The sequence below is a fragment of the Oryctolagus cuniculus genome, chromosome 7 (assembly GCF_964237555.1).
Source record: "Oryctolagus cuniculus chromosome 7, mOryCun1.1, whole genome shotgun sequence".
Taxonomy (NCBI): Eukaryota; Metazoa; Chordata; class Mammalia; order Lagomorpha; family Leporidae; genus Oryctolagus; species Oryctolagus cuniculus.
The window spans coordinates 89,326,883-89,336,932 of NC_091438.1; the positions used below are offsets into that span (position 1 = coordinate 89,326,883).

The window sequence follows — 10,050 nt, forward strand, 5'->3', positions numbered from 1 at the left end:
GTGTTTCATTTTGATTCCTCCTTAAGATTTCATTTTCATGAGACAGAATTTCTATCCTGTCCAATAAGGATTTATGTAGCTCAAGCATTTGTTTTTGAAAACTTCTAAATGTTCTTATAAATTTTTTGAAATCTGTATCTTGCATTTCTTCCACCTCATCATCTTCATAATCTTGGCTTGGGGTGTCTTAGTCATTCAGGGGCATCATAATGTCTTCCTTGTTCTTGTTTCCTCGGTTTCTGCATTTGTTGCTTGGCATTGTGGAGGTATTCCTTGGATTCTTCTTCCCTCGCTGTGGTTTTTGTTTGTTTTTTTTTTTCTCTTTATACTATGACTGTATTAAGTGGGCTGTCTGCTTTTGATGGAGCCTTAGAGGCTTGAGATGGGTGTGGCCAGAGAGCTCTGTTTGGTTCCTCAGGGTTAAGGGTGTGCCAAAGGTGACACTCCCAGGTTAGGTGTGGTAAATCTTTCTTTCTTTCTTTCTTTTTTTTTTTTTTTTTTTTTGATTCAGAAGGGAAGTAATTCCACACAGCTGAGTGGAATTGAAGGTAGTCAGCTTCAGATCTCTGGCTCCTGTGGGTATAACATTCACCTGCTCTTTTCCAAGGACCACACAGTGAATCTGTTCTGCCCTCAGTGTGGGCTCAAATTCTCCTGCAGACGCTTACTGGGTTGCCAAGGTTACCAAATTGTAGCATCTCTGGAGAGTACTCATGTGAACTCTGTGAGTTCTCTCACCCACTGTCTCTTTTTTCACAGTCTCAGTTCATTAGCTCCACATATTCACTAGGTCCTAATCTCCTGTTATTTCACTCACACACACCCCCAGAGTCGGGTTTTTCTGCTTTGCTGTGGGCAGGTGCAGCCCTGAGTTCGTGCAGCTTTTACATATGATCAAAATGGCGCCTGCTCTTTGTCTTGCTCACCTTAGAGAGGTGGGCAGAGAGATAGAAACTCATGTTTGTACTGGTCTCTTTTTTTTTTTCCTCTCTCCTCTAGTTAGCCTGGTGAACTTTCCCTCACGGGGCTTCAAGCCTCATTCCCTCTAGGCTCCTCCTTCTGCTTTCCTGCTGGTGTCTCCAGCTATTGAGGTTCGGCTCACCTCGCGTTCCAGCACTGGTGCGTAGATTCTGCCGCTGTTATCCCAAGCCATGGGCTCCCACCCTGGTACCAGCATCTTCTTAATGCACTCCCAGGGAAGCAACAGATGGTGGCTCAGGTACTTTGGATGGTATGTCTTCCACCCTCATGGAAGACATACATGGATAGTTTAAAGCTTCTAGCTTCAGCCTGGCCCAGTTCTGGCTATTACAAGCATTTTTTGGAGTGAATCAGTGGATGGAAGGTCTCTCTCTCACACACACACACAACACACACATGCACACACTCCTTCCCTCCACCATGCCTTTCTCCTTTTCAGATAAAGTTAAAATAAATATTAAAAATTTTAAAAAACAAAGTTTTAAACCAACTCCAAATGTTTTAGGGTTCTCCAGAGAACAACACCAATTGGGTGTGTGTTTATGTTTGTACATGTGTTCTTGGGTTCACTGTATTTATCTACAAACAGAGTTGGTGTGCACACCTGGCTCATGTGACTATGGAGGCTGGTATTCCAAAATCAGCAATGTGGGCCACCACGTGGAGACCTGGAAGTGTACATGGTGCTGATAAGGTGCAGGGGTAATGAGCTGAAAAGTCTCTTGCCTGCAAGGTCTTACTTGTTGTATTCAAGCCTTCAATTCATTAGATGAGGCCTTCTTCCCACATCATGGAAAGTGGCCTGCTTACTCTAAGTTTAATGACTTAAATGTCATCCTCATGAAAATCACCCTCCAACTTGACACATAAAATGACCCATCCCACCAGGGACATGATATTAAAACGTGAGGACCATAAAGTAGTAGATACAGAATTGGTTGTAGACCCTTAGCTGAAACTTGCAAAGCTAGACCACCTTAAGGAAGGTATTTAATCTCTTAAATGCAGTTTCCTCATTTATGCCTATTTCAGAGAAAAGCTGTGAAGATTAAAGAAGAAAATAAATACAATATGCTCAAAATAGTCCCTTGCTAGAAATAAGGCTCGTTAAATATTATTTAAAATTACTGCCATTGGAATTACTGAAAGAGGCCTGCTGAACAGAAGTAGCCACATTATCCATTAAGTAAATATAGTACATTTATTACCAGGATTGATTGATTAGTATTATGTTTAAATACAATATTTACGCCATTGTAGTGAGGAAGAAACAGGGACAAGAAGCGTGGAAGAGTAATACACTTTTCTGGATAAATGTGACAATGATTTGCATACTGAGGCATTATATAGCTTACCTGGAACACTAAAACTCACCTAAATGCCAACACTCTGCAATTGGAGTAGGTCTAGAGGGTAAGCAGAATCACTATGAGGACAGAAGACTACTCTAGAGAACAGTACTCTAGAGAACAATATTCTAGAAAGACTGGTGAAAATATGACAAATGTTTAAAAACCAAGAAAACTGTAACTTAGATGAAATTGGACTTCTCCAACAAATGTGTGTATCTAGTCCAATAAGCTCATATGAAAAGACAATTTCAAGACAATTCAGCAAATCAGCAAATCTTGTTCACCCTTACTTATAAAATGTTCTTTGAATCCAGTCACTTTTCACCTCCACTGTCAATATTCTAGTCTAAGTCATCATTGTCTCTAGCCTGTATTATTTCGGTAGTCTCCTAATTGGCTGTTCTATTTCCAATCTTACCTCCATATGGAATTTTCACAATACAGAAAATGAATTGTTTTAAATAAATTATTTTCTTAAAACTTTTCTGTGACTTCCCATATCCCTCAGAGAACAAAAATCTACATCCTCTTTTTTTTTAAGATTTATTTCATTTATTTGAAAGACAGACTTACAGAGAAAGAGATACTCCATCTGCTGGTTCACTTCCCAACATAGCCACAACAGCCACGGCTGTGCCAAGCCAGAGCCAGAAGCCAGGAACTTCTTCCAGGTTTCCCATGTGGGTGCAGGGGCCCAAGCACTTGGACCATCCTCCACTGCTATCCCAATCCATTAGCAGAGAGCTGGATTGGAAGTGGAACAGCCAGGACTCAAACTGGCACCTATGTGGGATGCTGACACAGAAGGCAGCAGCTTAACCCACTATGCCACACCACCAGCCCCAAAGCCAACATTCTTAAATCAGTTAACAAAGCTCTACCCAATCAATCCCATTATCTCTACCATAATCTTCAGTCCCCCCATCCCAACTCTCTCTCCACAGCAACCCAACCTCCTTGCTGTTCTTTAAACACCAGGTTCACTGCTTCACGAGGGCCTTTGTATTTCCTAATTCCTTTGCTTGGAACATTCTTCCAGAGTCCACATGGTTCACTCATCACTCTCTATAGGACTCTACTCAAATGCCATCTTTTCAAGGAGGCCTTGTCTGAGGACCCACCTTAGACTGTTACCTCCCTCTCCCCGCACCCAAAATGGCTCCTTCCCTGCTTTGCTCCCTCCATAGCCCATTCAGCATGTTTTAAGATTTTTGTTAGGATGCTATTTCCTTTGGAAAATAGGCCCAAGGAAGGGAAGGATGTGTATGCATTCTCTTTACCACTGGGTCGTAGTAACTAGAACAATGTGCAAGACACACAGTGGTACTTAATCAACGTTGGTAGCATTAATATCTTCTAGTAAAAATATTGAATTCTTAAAGACAAAAATATACAAAGGACAAAGGTATTCACAAATCCTTGATGATTAATCCTCAGTTTCACACATCATTTCAGAGTTCAGATCATGTAAAGGCAGCGTGGCCTCCCAGGAAATACTTCTCAGTGCCACTGTAATATACAAAACACAAAGCTGAACAGACAACTTCATTGATTGAGTACAACAAGTTCTATGTTCTGTGCTGACATCTACCATTACGAGCGTTACTCATCAATACAGTGCCAGCCCCACTGTTATCTCAATTTTGAAGTGTGGCATTTAAAATTATAGGTCCCTTTATATCTCTTCTCTTCCTTCTCTAAAAAGTAATCAAGGGATAATCACTCAATGGTATGAAAACAAGCACCATGGTAAATGTTCAAATGACAAGAGGGAATGCCAGGAGGTTTTGAATTTCCTGCATCATGCCTATTTTGTGTATGGGGAGGTGGGGGAGGGAAATGGTTTCCTAATCCAAATCCATTCCTTTTCAGATGCCTGCTGCCTGTGTAAATACTGCTTAGATAAATGACTCCTTGTCCAATGTATTTGTTCCCCCGCAGTTGTTAAGAGTTCTCAGAGCAGTTGGTGCCTCAATCAGTACTCAGGGCTCTCTCTCTCTTTCTCTCTCTAACGGAGTTCTCACACCCTACTTTTGTCTCCTATCCAGATGGCCTTCATTACAGGGAGAAATTCTACCAACAGGTGCTTCTTGTGCCTGGAAATGCCATCCTGAAATTCAAGGAAGAGATAATCTTCTGTGTGTGGCAGTGGGGTGTGGGGAGTTGAATTTTATGGCTGGTTTGAGAAGCCTACACTCTGCTGACTGATTCCCTGACACTTGCATGTTTCCTCCTTGATCTTAAGAAAATGTATCCAAACTGTAGGAAATGACAATCTCATTGCCTTAATTTTACTCCTGTAGAGCAAAGAAGCCTTTCGAAGAAAGAGAGAGGGAAGCCCCTCGGATAAGTTTCTACAAACCACCTATCCCAGCAGGAGTTGAAACGCAAAACAGGTGCCACTATAGACAGAAACTCTTGAATGTTCTTTGACCAAGCACTTTCCTTCACTTTCATCTTCTTAACTGACAAGCAAAATCTTTCCTCTCAAAACTAAAACCTCCCTTCTCTTTGTCCAGTTGGGTTTCTTGTTAGTTCCATGGCCTGGGGGGAGCTGGTCACTCTTGAAATACGAATCCTAATCCTATTGCTAAAGAACTCTATTTCACCACGTGCAAAACAACCGTTTCAAGGTAGGGGGGCGAAAAACGACACACACTCACCTCCATAATCTTTGGAGAAATTACCGAGGATGGTGGAGGAATTTGCTCCTGACAACAAGAATGACTCGGAGGCCTCAAATGATGCAAAATTCTTTCTGTAGCACACATTAGCGATAATCAGGGAGCGTTGCCATGGCTCAGTGGAAGTCAGTACTGAACTTCACAGAACGCTTTCAACCTTTCCTCTCACTGTGTAAATGTGAAAGTAACAATAAATCTTGTTGACAATTGCTTCCACGTCTATTGGCAGGAAGTCAGCAGTCGTTCCAAGAGTCCTGTGAACAACATGTGCAGCCGAGTCCACACCCATTAACTATCTCCCTAGTTTCTCCTGTGACTTACAGAACATGTTATTTTTCCCCAGTGAGCAACCCTTCCAAATGTTGAATTAGTAATATTAGCACCAAATACCACTAATTTGTCAGCTAAGCTGTGGTTTTCCATAGCGCTTGCAGTGGGGTCCGATTACCCCTCTGCAACGCAGCTGAGCAGAGATGAAAATCAGAAGACGTTTTATTTATATAATGTTGCCAGGCTTTACAAAAACACATTAAAACAGTCACAGAGGTGACTTAGTTACAGTTCAAGAGACTCGCCCAGACTGCAAATAGAATCCTGATATCCCTTAAAGGTGGCATTTAGGCACTTCTATAACGATGTTTGCATTTCATAAACTAAACTGAGTTTTTGTTCATTTAGTCACTTTCAAATGTGAGTTGAAAATGAGTTGTTCACCCCTGTCAAGCTGGCTGGGAGTGTGATGAAGAACTTGGGGTGGAGAGCCCAGCCGGGAAGGGAAGGAAGGAGTAAGGTGTCAGCCCACAACTGTTTGCATCTGACACGGGCACCCAGCACAAGAGGCCACAGCAGACCGAGTGGTCCCAGCTGCAGCGTCAGCTGCCGTGGGGAAGGGTGGAATGTCGAGTCGCCTGCGTGTCTCTCAGAGCACAGATGCTGCCAAAGTTTCAAATCCAAAAAGGGGTTTGGCATCAATTTTGAGGCCTTACTGTTTCATCAGAAACTGTGCTTTGAACTTCATTTATCAAAAGATTCCACCCTAGGAAATAACTCTTCCCCCACAGAGCTTTGAAAACCAAAATGTCTGCAATTCCCCTCAGCCCCCACACTTAATCCCCAGGGGGAAAACCTATCAAGGGGATGCAAGAGCACCCAGCCACGTGGACTTCTCTTGACTCCTTGTGCTCTACGAATGACTACAGTTTCTCTACCATTCTTCCTTGTTCTCTTTCCAAATGGTTTTCCATGGACCAGATAACTGTGTGGGAAAATCTCATTACCAGTAAACATACTTTGGCCAATTTAATCTTCCCATTTTCCTGCACTGATAAAAAGGACCAGTACTTATGGCAATTATATGACTTACTATCCAAACCAGGACACTTTTGAGAGGGCTAATGAGTGCTATTAAGAATACATAAGGGGCAGGTGTTTAGCCTAGGGGTGAAGAAGTTGATTAAGACGCCCCCGCATATCCCATTGGAGTACCTGAATGTGGCTTCTCGTCCCAGATTCTTGCTAACACAGATCATGGAAGACAGCAGTGAAGGTTCAAGGAATTAGGTTCCTGCCACCACACTTGGGACACATGGATTGAATTCTTGGATTGGCTCCTGGCTTCCACCCCAGCCAGGGGATATTGCTGATATTTGGAAAGTAAACCAGCAAATGGAAGTATGCTTGTTTGCTTGCACTTTCTGCCTCTCAAATATATATATATATACACAATATTATATATTATATTATATAAAGTATTTATGTTATTTATATAATATTAATATGTGTAATTTTTTTTTAAATTATATTTTTAAAAAGAATACACCAAAACTGTGAGTATAACTACTTTAGGGCAAATTAAGCAGGTAGTCCCTTTACCCAAAATAATACTTAGGACTTCAGTGATCCAAAAACCTATTTGGGGTGGCTGGAGATGAGAGGAGAGCTGAATTCTCTGCTGTTTTGCAGAAGATTGAGGATAAGAATAGACCGATGCAAGCTTCTCCACCCCCCCAACCACTTTGTTCTTATCCAGAGTTGAGCACATTACTGCGCTTGGGGTCAGCATGTAGTGTGTGTGTCTTCAGTACAAATGCCTCCTTGACTTTAAAGGTCACTATAGTCATGAACATACCTGCTGTTTGAACTTTCCCAGCCTGTTTCCTGGCCACCAAGCACATCTGATCTGTAGTCCTGGGAGCAGATTTGTCATCTATAAATTTGAGAAGTGCAAAGAGAGAATCATGTCTGTAGATTTAGGAAGTAGGAACAGAGAAAAACACTGCAAATGCAGGCTATGGGTCAACATCACACTTCCTTACCTTCTAAGTGACAGTAGCAAGTGACCTAACTTCTGTGAGCTTCATTTTCTGCTTCTGGAAAGGTTACTAACAGAGCAACTTTACAGAGTTCTTAGATGCAGTGAATGAGATAGACATGTGTATTTAAGTGTTCAACACAGGAGTGGGCACTTAAAAATCAGTAAGCAAATCAAAGAGATTACTAATAATATTCTCCTTCCTAATGGAATGATGATTGGCCTGAAGTATGGGCTATGCATTCTTGGTTTCCGTTGTCCTCTATCAGTAGTCTTTTGGTCTTCCTGTAGTTCCTTGTACACAAACTGCAGTTTTAAAGCAGAAGAGAATTTTACAAGTTTACAAGGAACAAAGGAGGGCTGCCTTGTTAAAGAGCTTCTTGATCTTTGTCAGCCATTACTCATTAATTAGTCTACCATAAGGACAAGATGGTTTCTTAAAACTTACGTGCAGACATCCTCCTATGCAGAGCCTTGCCGGGACATTTAAGTTGCAAATTGAATGCAGGTATTCCTTTGGTTCGCTTCTAGAATTTTTACACGTATAACATTTCTTTGTGTAATTCTTCAGAGAGTTTTAGATGATCCATCAGGCTGGGTATGTGCAGGAATGGGAAGGGAAAGGGAGGCCCTATAGTGGTTCTCCATTCTCAATGAGCAAGGGAATGAACTATGAAAAATTGAACACGATTTTGCATGGTGTGAGGTTTCCACTGGCTATTCAGTTTTTTCCCAGATGCTGGAAACCCAGAGAACCAATAGATCTTCTTTTGGCTGACAGTTCTTCGCACCTTGTAATGCCCTCAGCAAAAGTGTTTATAAGTGGTGACAACATCTACAGACAGTTTGTTCATTGTTCTCCCACCTTCCCTTAAAAAAGTGATAGATCCAAACATAAATTTGAAATAGTAGTTCTTTCTTACAGGAGTCAAGCCTCAAGTGATGAGAATTCAAAGCAACAAGGGAAAGCATGTTAAAGGTCTGGAACAACTTCCCCCAGACCTGGGGAGATCTTACTTTTATACAAGGGCAAGTAGTCTAGTCCTCCTTTTTCACACTGCAAAGGTAAGATGCATACAGTAACATATGCTAATACACCTTCTATATATACTTAGATCTGTTCTATAATCGTCACAAAGAAGTAAAGACAAACATTTATAGGACAAATGCATCCAAAAGAATAGCAGCTAGATAGTCCTTTCTCAGCCAGTCCCAAAACAAGCCTTTAATTTTCCTTATGATCCTGGACAACTTTGAAGGAGAGTTTTTCAAAGAACGAACAATAAAATTCCTAGAGAGAAGAGAATTGCATGCAGCTCACATAGACATCTGAAGTCGTTTACATAGGAAAGCATCCATTTGTGTGTCAAACCCACGGCAGAGTAAACCATGGAAATACCTCAGCTCTGACATGCAGGTCACACACAGTCCTAAGGTTGGTCTGACAGAGCTTTGTGATAGAGTACATTGATGTGTAATGGGGCCCTGGGTCCAGGCTCAGCACTGATCATGGGCTACATGATCTAGGAACAATATCAATTCAACTGCACGAATCAGATGCAGTTTTTATAGAGAGAGAGGTTGATCTTTGTTTTCAAAGAATTCTTCACAAAAAGCAATTTTGTTACTTGAGAATAATTTTAAGCAATGTATCCAGACATAGGAGAGGTTGAATATTTTACTAAAAATATTAAGTAACTCTAATATTCACACAACCAGCACATATCTTTTTTTTTTCCAGGTGTTAAGCTAGAACATCCAGAGACAGATTTAAAGAGGTCATGTGAATAGTCTCCAAGGAAGAGAAACTACAGCTGAGGAGCCGGGAGTGTAAGGAACTGCCATAATGTCATGTACTGACCACTACAGAAGAGCATCCTAGGAGATCTATAGAAGTGCTGAAGATGGCATGATGAACTCTTCAAAAAGGAAAATTCATGTCCTGGTGTTTAAATGTGACTGAAAATTTATAGAAGAGGGGAAAGGGAATTCCTGACCCCAAAATTAAATGTAGTAATAAATAATATGATCTAATATTTTTTCAGTACCAAATATGTGTTCTGTAGTATGTTGAAGACTTTATAGATATTTTTTCATTTAATCCTCACAAACATCCAATGGTATAGATATAATATATTCATCTTACAGATCAGGGCATTGAGGTATGGAGAAGTGAACATATTTGCCCAAGATCACAGAGCTATGAGATGGTGGAGCTATCAAGACAGCCGTAAAGAGTATAACATGTTTATAAACTGTCCAAGTGTCTGGTATGAGATTTATCATGAAAAGAGAACGTGTGAGTCACCCAGAAAAATTGGAGAGAGAAAATATTGCATCATTACTCATCAACAATAAAAGCCCATTTGATATTCTTGGCTATGAATTTGGAGTGAAACATTTCTGTGTAATTTTGTGTTTATTTCTAATTTTATATAGTTGTGTGGATGTAGTTATCAAGTAGGCAAAGGGCTGGGTAGAATGGAGGTTGTGTTTTCCTCAATGAATGCAACAAAGCCAGAGATAGTCAAGGGCTGAGAGGCTTGACGAGGTGTGAGTATAATAAGTTCAAAAGGAATTCAAGCTGTGAAAGGAAGCCAGGGAGGACAGTGGTTTGGTAAGGAAAGTGCAAAACAATCATCCTAGTAGATTAGAGGCGTGATGGGGAAGGAGGAAGGCCAGACTTGAAAGACAGGAGGAAGTGTTCAGAGAAGGTGAGGCA

The 10,050-nt window shown here is 41.1% G+C and overlaps 1 long non-coding RNA gene across 1 annotated transcript; it reads right to left on the reverse strand.

The window, feature by feature from the left end:
* Positions 1–467: 467 nt before the first annotated feature.
* Positions 468–5,143, reverse strand: LOC138850622 (uncharacterized). Its single transcript, XR_011390602.1, has 2 exons — positions 4,997–5,143; positions 468–3,842 (listed from the first exon to the last, which is right to left on the reverse strand). It is a non-coding gene; the product is annotated as an uncharacterized lncRNA (long non-coding RNA).
* Between the last annotated feature and the right edge of the window lie 4,907 nt (positions 5,144–10,050).